Source organism: Thunnus thynnus, chromosome 16, assembly GCF_963924715.1.
Source record: "Thunnus thynnus chromosome 16, fThuThy2.1, whole genome shotgun sequence".
NCBI lineage: Eukaryota > Metazoa > Chordata > Actinopteri > Scombriformes > Scombridae > Thunnus > Thunnus thynnus.
Window position 1 is genome coordinate 24,705,575 of NC_089532.1, and position 12,406 is coordinate 24,717,980.

Below are 12,406 nucleotides of genomic sequence, written 5' to 3' on the forward strand. Positions count from 1 at the left end.
CATGAACAAACAAAATAGTTCCAACATACAGCGAAAGACAACATAACTTCCTTCATGACAGGATAAAATGACTTGAAACCTCTCTACTCAGACTTCTGTTTACCATAAACAGTTTTAAAAATAGCTTTAATTAACAAATTATCAAATTAACTTAATCAGAGATGATGAACATTTTCCATAATCAGAGTTCTGGTTCCTGTACCTGGTGATAGAACAGTAATTGCTCAGCTTGAGTTCCCCAGACAGTATCTCTAGATGCCTTCGATAAATTAGTACTTGCCACTAAACCAACATCCTGGCTATTCTACACTCTCAATGCCAAGCTCATTATGGAGCTCCTTTCAACAGTAGGTCCTGTCCTGTTCACTCTCATTAACACTTCTCTCTCTGCTGCTGTGCCCTCAGCCTTTTAAAGGAGCAAAGATTAAAACCCTGCTCATACTTGTTCCTGAAATCCCTAACAATCACGGGCCAATTTCAAATCTCCTCTTCATCTCTAATCCCTGGAAGATACCCACTTAACTGATGATCTGTCCAGCAAAAGAGGAACTTATGGGGGGAAACCAACCCAGTGTGGCACATGCGCACCAAGGTGTGGTAAAAGCAGCCTGATGTGTTTTTTTTTTGTTTTTTTTCTAGTCATTGCTTTCCACACAGGTTTGATATCAAATGGTTCAATTATCAATCAGGAATCATGAGGAGATTTATAGGGACACACACTGTCCTTGGTGCTGAAATGAAGTCAATGTTACCACAAAGATGCATTCTTTTATCTATTTGTTAGATTTCACAACCTGCATGATCAAAGCATGTGGAATTGTATTTTTTGCTTGAATATATTTTTTGGTTTTCATAGTTTTCCACAATAAATAAGGACACAAAAAGTGAAACAACAGAAACAGAAAACATTATGTGGATTATTGCATTGGGTTGAAAAGCATATTTTTTTGCAAGTGTAACAGAATATAATATGTACACACTTGTGTGTCCATCATATCACAAGTTCAATTTAATTTCAATTCAGTTTTTTTATTATAGTGTTAAATCATAACAAAAGTTATCCCAGGGCTCTTTTCACATAGAGCAGGTCAAGGCTGTCCTCTTTAAGTTAAATATATTGTTAAAGAGGGCCCCTCAAAAGACCCCTGCCCCCTCTCCCACCAGTATATCTGTCAAACCCTCTGAAAAAAAACTTGTTTATTGCCTTACATTGACTTTAAAATTATTATTTATTATTATTTTTATATTGCTTAACAAACTACACTGAACCTGTTTTTGCAGCCCTGTGCAAACATGATACAAGCTGTGATTTTTAACTTAGGTGTACCACAAGGTTCAGTATTAGGCACATATGTATATAGGAATTGAGAGGGTATCTTTGTCAAAGAGAGGGGGAGATTGAAATGTTGCTTCTTATGAGGGAAGCGTTCTGGACTTCTAAATTGGCCAAAAATGTTAAATGATGAACTAGATCACTTTAAAAAAAAAATAAATTATTTATTATTTATCCAAGGATATTGAGAGACGGAGAAGATTGGAGTATATTGTGTTTTGAAAAACAAGTTTGAAAAAATAAGGTTGAAAGGGGACAGAATTTGCTGCATTGTGTTGATGATCACAAACTTTTTCCCATTGAGGGGTTTGGATAAAAGATTGTATTGAATACTCTGATTTTTTTTTAAAATTGTATGTATATATTGTATGTATATACTCTAAGTCTAACCATGTCACTGACCTTCATGACTTCAGAGAGGTCAAATTTCAAAACCGAGAATGTGAACAGTTTAGAAAAACATTATAACCAATATATAAGTAACTGTTCAGTGAACATTTTAAAGCCTCTTTCCCTTTAGGAAAAAGGGACACAACCAAACTTCAATGAACACACGTTGCTTGGATCACCATAACAACACACAAGGAGGGTTTATGATTAAGCATCATAGCTTCTTTTGTTTGTAAGAACAGGAGCTATTGATATACTGACTAAGTGAGGCGCACCAAGCCCCACTTATACTGTACATTTTTTTTCTTTTTTTTTGTACAATAGAAATGCTTGTATGTCTTATGTAAAATATGCTATTTGTTGATACCTGCTGATGCCTCTATTGCTGCGCTTCCATCTTTTCTGAGGACCCTACCTCTGAGTTTGGCAGCGATTGTCATAGTGAGGTCACATGGGGAGTCATTGGCAGCTCCTGCCATCAGAGCTTGCCAGTCCTTTTCTCTCAGCCATCGGTACATGGTGCCAAACTGAGAAATGAAGCATGTTATCTGTAACTAATACAGTCCATCTCAGCACTAGGGGTATCACGCTCCCCTCCCTGCAGAGCCTATACAACAGGAGGTGCGTAAGCAGAGCTAAGAGAATAGTAAAGGAACTCCATCACCCTAATAACGGCTGCAATCAGGCAAACGCCTGTGCAGCCACCAAACACAGAGAGACTGAGGAAGAGTTTCTTTCTATAGGCTATCAGAGCCATGGACAATTAACAATAAACTCTTCAAAGACATTATACTCAAGGATTATTATTTTTTTATTGTTGTCTCTTCCATATGTATAAATTTGGTAAATATTAGCAGAGCTTTTATAATTTCTTGTACTTGTATTGTACACTGTCTCAGAGTTTAACGTAACAACATTTCACTATATGTTCTTGTATGCGTATGTGACAAATAAAATCTCTTGTCTTGACTCTGTTGGATTATATGACATTTCAGACTGGGCTGACAGCTGTACTCCATCCACAGGACAAAACGCTGCTGATCTACCAGACAGACCATCATTAGGAGTGTGAAGCTGAAGCCAGACCAGCTGTAAACTTTGATATTTTAATGAACAGATTAGGGTATGGCATTGCAGGACACTAAGCTTCTTGGTGACAAACCAAGGATGTTGAACCAGCTGCAGTCTCAGCTGGATATGCCATTGCATATTAAGTTTGGTTTTATATTGAAATATGATAAAGTGTGATGCTTTTGACAGCGTGCATTTGAAATTGTGACCTAATCTGTATGCTTAAATGTAGATAGTCAAAATGTAAAATTAAGTTAAATAATTTGTTATCATTTACTCTTTGATTTAAAGCAGAATCTTCCAAAGCAACTCCCATGAGTTAATTCAGCTTTTCACAGCAGATTTGAAGCATTCTTTTGTCCGCAAGTCTCCACTTTCTCAGAGTCAGCTGCACCAACAGAAGTAATATCTCCATGGTGAACAGTCATATCCTCCAGGCATGCAGTTGACAAAACTGCAAATCAGTGGGTGTCAGTTTATTTACAAAACAAATCAAAGTTTAAGCTTCAAGTCAAATGGAGCTTCAAATCTTACAGTTTGTTTATGTGTGAGTTCTATAGACCGGTGCCTTGGGGAAGGCTACGCCATCCTCCATTATTCCTGTTTGTGTGGCTGCTATTCCAAGGCTAAGGACATGCTGGTGAAATCACACTAAATTTGGTCAAGTTCATAACTCCCACAGTAGCATGCTTTAAATTTTCTCCAACTCAGGAATGTGACAAGAGAAAACATTACCTAGAGTTAGAATGATGAGAAAATATTCAAGAATGTAATCAGTCCCTTGCTTGAGTCTTAGAAATAGTAGTAACAAGCCCCCTACTTATAAAACTATTATATCTGGTGCTGTACTGATTGCATGTATGACTTAATGACATGCTTACATGACTGCACCATACACTGGGAAGACTGATTTGGCTTACCAGCTCTTGTAAAGTGGGGTGGTGTCAGTTTTCATCTGTTGTTCAACATTCAACCTGCTGGGTGCTGGTTGATGCTTGGAGGTACAAGATATAGTATTTTTGCTGTAAGTAGCTTCCAAACAAATCAATTTAAAGCTTGTAAAAGAAAAGGAGGCAATGTGCTTTAAATGACCAGAATTTCCTCCATTGAGACCGTAAGACAGTGTATGTCTTGAACATTATGATGCATTTTCCCATTAATGGTTGTTTTGACCATGTACTGTATGTGTTATGTATACACATGGGTAAACCCATAGGTTAAATTGTGTTGATTTAAATTTTGTCACTTTAAAAAGGGAAAAACATTGTAAAAGTCTTTATTTTATGTTATTCTTATCTTTATATGTGTATTTTATGAGGGAAGTTAGAGACATTAGACCCACAGAGCAAATATGTTAGTCATGTCTGCCATCAGGTAAAACATGTATGTTAACAAATACTGTAATACTAATATGGGTTCAGAGCTTGAATGAGTTCATCTTGAGGTATCTCAAATTCTATATAGATGGTTGTAAATGGCCTATGACAATATCCAGTAACCTCTGGATTAATTAGTTTGGCATTTACCTGATAACTTGAATTTTAACTTGATATCACCTGAAATTGCTTTTTAAAAAAAGTCTTTTATGACTAAAATGATTTTGGTAACTTCATAGACCATCAGATTAGACACCTTTTGATGTCACTCCAGACCTGATGTCCTTTGGAATGATGATGAAAAATGTTGTGATCTCCACTTTGAAGAAATCTTCAAATTAAAATGTAATATTATAAAACTGAAGTCAGCATGCATTAATTCAAGCCCACTGCATATGTAAAACTTGCCATTTATTGGTTAAATAGAATCCACTCAGCTAATGGGCAAAAGTCACATTTCATAAATAAAGCATTTTCATTGGCTGAGACCATTAAATATTTTATGTACATCACAATGAATAATGGTTATGAGCGGGTTAAATGCTTTTAATAAAACTGTAATTTTATAAGAACAGTAAGAGTACCAGTGTACTAATGTTAATGTCGGCATATATAACTTTTATTGATTAATTAATTACAAATTATTTATTGATATGCAAAGATGTGAATGACAAATATGACATCTTTATATCGCAGACAGACATTACAGGAATGCATTTGCAATTACATTTACACATGATTTCAATTTGCAATTCATCAGAAAAACAAAGTCAGGGTGTACGCATTAAAGCAGATTGTCTTTTCATGTGAGGATAGTTTGTGAAAATCTGAACTCTGCCATTCTGTCACTTTCTCTGTGGTGTGAGAGGCTGCAGCTGTGCTTTCCACCACATCTGTTGCTGTTCTCCTCTACAATAAGCAGAGAAAAGGAAAAAAAGAATTCAGAGAAAGAAAGATTTCAGTAGAGAATAGTGCTTTTAATCTTCATATGCTGTATTTAAGGGAACTACCACATACACCACCCTGATGAAGGGAAGATAGCTGATAAAGACTGTTGAATAAAACATGACATACTGGAGAAGAGTTGTGCAACATGTTTTAATTTTGAAAGATAAAAAAGTAAAATAAATCTAGATTTTGTTCAGAAACCATAGAAAAAAAATGTGGGTAATCAATAAGTAGTGGGCATATGACGTGTATTTCTACTGCAGCTGTGGTCAGCAGAAAATGATGTCTACATACACAAAGATACATACAATGAAAGTCTGCAGAGAATTTACCGGTGAGGAGTAAGAAGAGCTGTGGCTTCACTTCACTGACAAACTCATGCATGGTTAAACTCTCACCGGAAGGACTGGTAACATTGGGGATTTTATATACTGTACAGTAGATGATGAGGATGCAGATATTACAACAGAGCTCTAGTCAACATCCTCTCTGTGCTGACATAGCAGTCTCATCTGTCATGCATATGTCTCCCTCCTCCTGCATCCACGCAGCCACAGCCCATGGCCAGCAGCTGACTAATGAACAGGACGCAGGACAGGAGCTCAGAAATTCTTACTGGCTGACAAGTTATGGCAACTTTGCAGCTACATAAAAAATGTCCGAGAATCCACACCTGGCAGCATTGCTGAGGTCCAGTGGAGAAGTAGTTGTATATCAGTACAGCAAGCTCAAAATGAGATTCCTGTTCTGTCCTGCAGCTTTGCTGTCCAGGATTAGGTATTACGTCCATATTAGATGATTCCACACCTCAAGATTTATGTCCATTGCTAACTTTCAGTATTCAACGGGTACACAGGAAATAGTACCCATTACTGTATGTAGGATGGAGAAAAGAAAGAGTGTGGAGGTTGGGGTAGTGGATGGGTGTCTAGCACATAAACTTTCATGTATGAGACTAGAATTCATGGTTTAAACAATTATTGTTCATTTTACCATGATCTTTTCAAACCTCAATGAAGTGCTGTACTTGCCCAACACCACTTTACCCATAGTTTATTTGCCAAAACCACAATCTTTCCCCAACCTTAACCACACTGCAGTTGCCATGTGCAGGTATTGCAGAAAGATATTTTTTTTATGTGATTACGCAATTCTATTGCCAGACAAGAATATTGATATTGAACGATTCTTCAAAACCCCATGGATGTTTTTTACATTTCATTCCAACATTTTTAAGACTTGTGAGTTCTAGGTATTGACTGAAAGAATGGGATTGCAGATATAAGTTGCCAACGTTAAATTCCTTTCCAGGCTGGGGATCTCACACAACTGAAAGGAGCTCAGAATATACCTGCTGCTGCTTTGCATTTAGAGGAGCCAGTTGAGGTGGTTTTGGTGTCTGATTAGGATGCCTACTGGACACTTCCTGGACATGCCTGAGGGTATTCTGAGTCTGTCCAATGGAAGGATGGCCCAGGGCAGACCCAGAACATGGAGGGATTACATATCCTATCTGGTCTGGGAATATTTAAGGATCCCCCAGGAGGAGCAAGAGGATGTGGGTGGTGAGAGGCACATTGTGGCTACCTTTAGGGCTAACTTTTAAAGACATGAAAAATTCTCTTAAGATTACCAGTCCATACTTTTAGCAACACAGCCACTTTCTTTGGAGGAGTCAGACCTCCAAGATTATGGCCAAGGAGTTTGCTTCTTCATGTCAATATGTGTTCTATATCTTTCCATATGCACTATTGCATTCAGCAGGATCAGAAATTGAGCCAATGACCTGCCAGAGGCCTAAAGGTCATCACCAATGAACTGAAAAGCATGTGCTTAGACTCAGTTATCTCAGACAGCAACAGGAATCCTGAGCTCCTAACATTTGTGACATTAACACTATAACCAGAATGATGAAAATAAATAATGAAAAAGTACAAAAGTAAAACTGACATTATATATAAAAAAAGTACAGACTAGTGAATGGGGATTTTTCCCATAGTTGATTTTGTGCTTTGATATATTTCCTGATACTGACTTAAGCCTGAAAGATTTTCTCTTATCTTTGTTTTTGGCTCAAACACAGGCACAGTGCTTTTTCATTCTGGGCTTCCATAGACAATTTGACTTATAGAGTGTGTATGCAAGTTTGTATTCTAATTTAGTAGTAGAGAAAGTCACTTCAGTATTGTCAAGGTTTTGCAAGCATGCTGTTTTTGCTGTACTTATCCCCTGCTTGCAGTAAATAAATAAATTCACTCCTATTGTTTGTACAAGTGACCAGATAAATGCACATCTCAAATGTGGCTGGCTGGTGTGTTTATCAGTGTACAGAAAGAAAGTAGCCCTGTTTGCTCTAATTAGTGGCTTGTTATAAAGCTGTTCAAGAGTATGCCAAAATCATTTCATTGACTAAAGCTTGTTTCTGCTTGAGTGTCCATTTCAGTCTAAGTGAGTCACTAATATCACTACTGTAGTAATTGGCTTCAATTTAGTCACCCTATATACTGTATATGTAGAACATGTGTCTAGGTAATAAGAGCACACAGCTAATGAAAAATGGAAACCAGAAAAGGATACATCTTCTGGAGAACACATATATGTGCCCAGTCCCTTGAAAGTTCCAGTAGAGACATTTAAAACTATTTACATGTCCTGACATGTGTGAGTTATTGAAATGGCAGAAATAGCTGAAGTTGAAACTCATAAGTTGTACCTGAAATTTAAACACTGAAAGTAGTTGTAGTTGGAGGTGAAATAGAAGCAATATCAGAAGTTAAAGGGTAGGTTCACAATTTTTCAAGTCTGTCTTAAAACATTAGTATGAACACTGAAAGAGGTTTTGCTCACAGTAATAATTCCTCCTACTAATACTGGCAACCAAAAGATCCCCTCCAGTGCTTTCAATGTAAGTGATGGGGGTCAACTGACTGTTGTTTGAGGACAGACCTGAAAAATTGCGAACCTATCCTTTAAAGCAACTTTTTACAAGGAAGTTCTGAAAGTGTATGTTTTTGAATTAAGTTGACGTGTGAGTTAACATAAGTAGTAAGTATTTAAGTGAAAGTGCTTAAAGAAGAGTCAGTGGAGGTGTTAATACTGCAAAGAGTGGAAATGTCAGTTGAAGTTTATGTGCTGAAAGGAGTTAGTGATGGTTCAAGCGTGAACTCAAGTGTAAAACTGTAAGAAGATAGTGTCAGTTAAGGTGCAAGTCATGAAAGAAATGTGAGCTAAATGGAGATGAAGTTTCAGTTAATATATAAGTGATGAAAGAAGATAAAGAGTCTGAAAGGAGCTGAAGTGTCAGTTGATGTAAAAGCCCTTAAAGCATTTTAATTGTCAGCTAAAGTGCAAACACTTAAATGAGATGAAGTGGTAATTAAACTGCAAGCACAAAAAGGTTCATATTTGTCTTGGTATAAGGCACACAGTAAATGCAAAAATAAACTTAATAATAAAACACTAATTTTACCTGTTATCAACTTAAGACTACTGAAAGCTAGGATAAATAAGTAAGAGCATAGATTGTAAAGAAAGAGTCTGAACTGTTTTCCCTCTCATCACTCTAAATTCAACGGATTATGTGCAGGTAAAGTAAAGGGAAGCCCACTTACTGAACAACACACCTGCCCATTCTGTCAGATAGTGGAGCGTTTGACACGTCTCCACCTCTGCTTCTGTTAGTATATGCTTCTTTCATCCAGAAGTGCCAGCCTCTTGAAGTTTTATTTAAGGTCATTCATTAATTGAGGTCATTCTAAAAGCAGTGATAACACTGACATACTGTACAAAGTGTGTGTGTGTGTGTGTGTGTGTGTGTGTGTGTGTGTGTGTGTGTGTGAGAATGGGGTAAATGTGAAGGAGACTATGACCATCGACTGTATAAAAATATGGACGTAGTTACCGTGACGTCACCCGTTGGTTTCTGAAGAGCAGTTTTGAAACTGAAAGTGAGCCGCTCCAGCCATCACCATTTTGGCAGTGCGTGACGCTGCCTAACTCCCAGCCAATCAAAAATGGGCAAAGAGGCGGGCCGAATGGCTGAAACAAGCCACCTAGCGGCTGGCGGACCTGTCACTCAAAGCAGCCATGTCCTTCCTTATGCATAACTTTACGGCTTAATAAAATTTAAACGATTGAGTTATAAAAAAATTCACCCCCCGTACAGTTGTCATGAAAGGGGAAATTAGCTATAGAGACCAAAACCATTTTTTGTTCCAGGCTGTAAACATGTTTATTTCTGCTGTAAAGTTGGGCATTTTAACATGACTTGCTTTTGGAGCCAGCCTCAAGTGGCCATTCGGGGAACTGCAGTTTTTGGCACTTCCGCATTGGCTTCATTTTAAAGCCCTGGAGGTTGCCGCCTGACTATGACAGGGGTGAACACAAATCATGGGTGTGTTGACTTTGCATCAACAAAATAATTTCCAAGTGTCGTTAAGTGTGCAATATAGGAGCAAGAGTGTTTTATAGGGTTTGATAAAATGGTGTGTGTGTGTGTGTGTGTGTATGTGTGTGTGTGTAAAGTAAAGGATGCCTCCCTCTGCTGCTGGGTAAAATCACATTTAAAATCACAGTTAGAGAGCAAGACCTGACTTCCAGCTGTGTTGAACTGTAATTGCCACCTGGATTTAGAGATTTGTCACTTGGCGCGGGCCTCTAAAGAAAGCGGGAAGCATCTAAATCAGTGGTCCACAAGCTGGGGGTTAAGACCTCCCGCAGTGTCGCAAAATAAGCGAGAGGGGTCGTGAGATGAGTAATGGTAGAGGAAAAGAAGATCATATTTCTGCTACAGTAATTTTTCCAGTATTGGTTTTTGCTTTTTGCTGGTAAAGCCCTAAATCATTTTAAGCCTCCTGAAATTGAAAGAGTCATTAGAAGGTGAATCATTGCTCACCACTTGTAGGCGTATTCAGCCTGTCATTTTAGGTCATGAGTAGAGGTTGCTTCATTTTAAGGAGTTAGAAGTCAAAAAGGTTGGGGGCCACTGCTAAATAATATGAAGGAAGACACAACTCATCCAACAGAGAAACTGTTTTTGCTACCAGAAATTATAGCTCTGTTGTTACATATGAACCATGTAACCTCACTATTTGTTTTCATGTTTTTCAGTGAATACCTGAAGGAAAAAAATTGTTGTTAATGTATGTTTTTCTGAAAGCATACATATTTTCTTGGCTTTTAGCCATTTAGTGGTGTGGATCTAGGAATGGTAATGTTGATTGGTCGATAAGTACTTTGGCTGAAATATCTCACTTTGGTGATCCCCTAATTTGTTCTCTTTTCCTTAATGTTTTTGGTTTTGAGGGATATAGCTAAACAAATATGACCTGGTTGAAAGCTAGCAAACAGCTAGTTCGCTCAGAAAAATACCTAAATTCATGTAAGCAGACCAGAAGTTCTTTGGCAATGTCCTGGTAAGTAGCTAATGTTAGTTTAGCAATACTAAATAATTAGACATTGATGTGTCTGATATTAATCTTCTTTTTTAAATAGCAAACATTTAAACCTGCTATTATCTTGCTGTCTTTATGGCTTATCTAGTGCTGGAAATGGTTAGCTAAACTAGATAATGTAATATTTGCAGCCAAAAAATGGACCAGGGTAGCATTTGGCTAGTGTTAGGCATGGATGTCTGAAGTTAAAATGGAATTTCATTTTTACTACCACCAGCAAATATCAGGTTTGCACTTAAATATCACAAAAGTCATTAGGATACATCTGGGAATAATGTGGCTGGTGTTTAACATATACTCTCATTTATGCTGAGCAAAACAGAAATGTAGGATTGACAGAAAATGAATCATTTAAAACACTTGATTCAGTGTCAGTTATGATAATGTTTATTCAACATTAAACATTAAGATCACTTTTAATTTGGTTTAATGGCATAAATCTAGATTCAGTACTTCTGCTTTACAATCAGTCACTGTTTATTCAATTGTACTTTGCTATCTAGATTGCTATACAATTTAGTATAGACATACCTGCCCAAAGGATGAATGCCAATGAGTTTGGTGATTCCTTGACTTTCCATCTAGTGCTGCCATGAGGTGGAACTTTTATCTTATCCAGTAAAATATTTCAACATGGTCTTGATGGATTGGCCCAATATTTTGCACAGACATTCATAGTGCCCAGCTATAGGAGAGGGCCGGGACAAAAGTATGACTTTTTTGTGTTTCTCTTTGCACAGAGATGCATTTATTTAGAGTAACCATATTTTATTGTGAATAACATATACATGTCCTCTACCAATACCAACCATTTTCAAAATTTTTTGGATAAATGAGTCAGATGCAATCAGAATGGAAATTGATGTTGCGCAATCTTACTTTTGCTCCTCTCTGTCTGGACGAAAGAAGCACAGGCACGGGACAAAAGTGACAGTCAGATGAATTGACCACAAAACGGGTAAGTACTTAATATTTCTGGCATATAATGCTCATTAATGACTCAGTTAGTCCTCCAAGCAAATGATCATGTTACTGTCAAAACAATTTATCATGTTAAATGTTGCAATTGTATAAAATTGATCCAATGCATCAAACTCACCTTAGTGCATAATCACCATTTTCTCTAATGAATAACATTGGGTTGGAATTTAAGATATTTAAACCATTACAAATCCTTACCAATCATTTGCGCTCCATCTCCAATTTATGCGTAGTCCTCTCTTTTTTATTAACAGCAAGAACAGTTGAAGCAAAGATAATCAATTGAATAAATGGAACAGTAAGGCTTCACTCGAGGTAAGTTACTCCAGATAACTTTTTTTTTTACCATTAACCTATTAATATCAGTTGTATTAGCCCCAAGGTAATCAATTAAATAAAACTAACCAAGGGCATTTTCATTCAGTCAGCCTACATCAAAAATAATACAAAGTAGCCTTGAATGGATGGTGCACAAACATTTATTCATTGTTTTTTTTGTGTGTGTGTGTGTGTTTGTTTTCAAGTCACATCTGGACTGATGAGACCTCTGTTGGCCTTCCTCACCCTAACCCTGGACATTTCCTGCAAACATAAAGAGCAAAGAAATACATGTTTAATAATAAAAAAATAATAAAAAAGTTACACCATTTCAATTTCATCCCTCCCCTGTCTCCATCAACTTTACCCTGGCTAGCACCAAAGGTAGGCTCACATGATAAATTAAACCTTCACTGATACTTAGCCTACAGATAGGTCTAACAGATGATATACATTTACAATTTTCAACTAATAAACATTACCTTAAAAACAGAAAACACCTCTGTTTGATATTTTTTACTTAGATTGAAAAATCA

The 12,406-nt window shown here is 37.1% G+C and overlaps 1 long non-coding RNA gene across 1 annotated transcript; it reads left to right on the top strand.

Moving 5' to 3' along the window:
- The first annotated feature begins 11,441 nt into the window (after window positions 1-11,441).
- LOC137200058 (uncharacterized) lies at window positions 11,442-12,155 on the top strand. Its single transcript, XR_010931907.1, has 3 exons — window positions 11,442-11,529; window positions 11,807-11,867; window positions 12,077-12,155. It is a non-coding gene; the product is annotated as an uncharacterized lncRNA (long non-coding RNA).
- Window positions 12,156-12,406: the final 251 nt, after the last annotated feature.